This window comes from Asparagus officinalis, chromosome 5 (assembly GCF_001876935.1).
Source record: "Asparagus officinalis chromosome 5, Aspof.V1, whole genome shotgun sequence".
Taxonomy (NCBI): Eukaryota; Viridiplantae; Streptophyta; class Magnoliopsida; order Asparagales; family Asparagaceae; genus Asparagus; species Asparagus officinalis.
In genome coordinates this window covers 79496821-79499000 of record NC_033798.1, presented here as the reverse complement: position 1 = coordinate 79499000, position 2180 = coordinate 79496821, and positions in this window count along the sequence as shown.

Genomic DNA, 2180 nt, shown 5'->3' with positions numbered 1-2180 from the left:
TATATATATATATATATATAAATATATATACATATATATATTATATATACATATATATAAGTATATATACTTATATATATATATATATAACATATATATATATATATATATATATACATATTATATATATATATACATATATATATATATATATATATATATATATACATATATATATATATATATATAATATATATATAAATATATATTATACATATATATAATTATAATATATATATATATATATATATATATAATATATATTAATATATATATATATATATATAATATATATATTATATATATATATATATATATATCTATATATATAATATATATATATACTATATACTTAATATAAAGAGAGAGTATACTTATATATACTTATATACTAAGAGAGAGTATATATATACATACACATATGACATATTATACATATATAGAAATATATTATATAAGAGAGAGTATACATATATAAGAGAGAGTATATATATATACACACATATGGCATATTATACATATATAGAAATATGTTATATATACATATATTATATATATACATATATTATACATATATAAAAATATATTATATATACATATATTATACATATGAAAACTACTATTCCGGACCGGGCCGGGCACAAAAGAGCCGGCCCGGGCCGACCCGAAGCCCGGACTTGCCCGGGTTTCCGGGCCGAGGCCGGGCCGGACCGGGCCACGGCCCGGCCGGCCCGCGGCCGCGGGCTATTTTGGACAGCCCTATTTAGAACAAATCGCAAGATCCTGTTTTGCGGTCTCTTGCTTGTGTGGGTTCTTCGCCTGCGCCGGGGTTAATCCGTGGACCACCGCGCGATCTTGATCCGGTCGGATCTACACGGTATGACGGGTGCTATTTCACGAAGGAAATAACAGCCGTGGGTACTATTTCACCAAGGAAATAATAGCCTTTAGTAATCGAAATCGATCAAGCGAAATCGATACTCTTCTCGGGATCAAAAACCAAGTTTTGACCCGGAGGATAACCGTGTGGATCTCAGATCTGATCTCTCTCTCGAACTCCTGCCTTGTTTGATGTGGATGATCGCCAAGATCCAGATCTGAAAAGTCCAAGTCTTCCAAGCTTCAAAACTCCGAGGTTTAGCTCTCAATCCGGCAGAGTTTCGGCTCCAAAGTTCCAACCAAAAGTCCAACCTTTCAAAAATGAGCCCTCCAAATGTATTTATAGGCATTTCAATCTAGATCTGGGCTCAGATCTGGGCCCAGATCTGGGTGGCTCGGCCACCTAGGTGGCTCGGCCACCTAGGTGGCTCGGCCACCGAGCCACCCAGAGGTGGCTCGGTCAAGGCCGAACCCTCCTGGTGTTTGGTTTTTGCCATCTTTTCCGGTCTCGCGGTTTATCCGAACTTCATTGTTAATCTGGACTCTGATTTGGCTGTCCGGATCCTGATTTGGTAGTAAATCCGCTTTGGTGTTCGAGTTCGAGTCCGCTCCCGATCTTGTTTGATGTGGTGGACTCTACGGTTGAATGACTCGTTATTTCATAGACCCGTTAGCTTGATTGGGCACGCGATTGGATGTATTCCGTTGTTTGCATGCGGTTCGTTAACCTCGTCGCCTCGTTAATCCGCTTCGTCGCGTGTTACTTGGCTTCGGTGTTGTGGTTTAACGACCATGCTTGGATATATCGCCCGATGGTTCGTTGGTTTGTCGAATCACCGTGCCGAGCTGTGTTAAGGGACCTATAAGCAGTTTTATACGCCTACACTCAATAATCATCAGATATCAGAGCTTCTGCGTGTAAATCCGGAGTTCGAATTTCGATTCCAGCCGGCTTACTAATGTGAGAAGCCCCCAGCAATCTTGTTCTGATCGTTAACGGGAGGCAATCTTGACTCAAGCATCGAGGGAAACATCCTTTCGTTATCAAGAACCCACGTTAAACAAGGAGGAGATGAATTAATATTCTCTTCATCTGTAATCGAGAGAGAGTGTGAGTGATTGTAAGGGTTTCGTACCAAGTGATCGAACTTAGTTTTCTTAAAACAAGAGAATCAATCCGAGTCAATTTTTCGACCCTACAGACGATGGCGACCACAGTGGGAGCAACCATTTTTTCCGACGAGATAGTGGTGGCGTAATCAGATAAGATTGTAGTGGGAACTGAGGTTGAGACCCTGGTC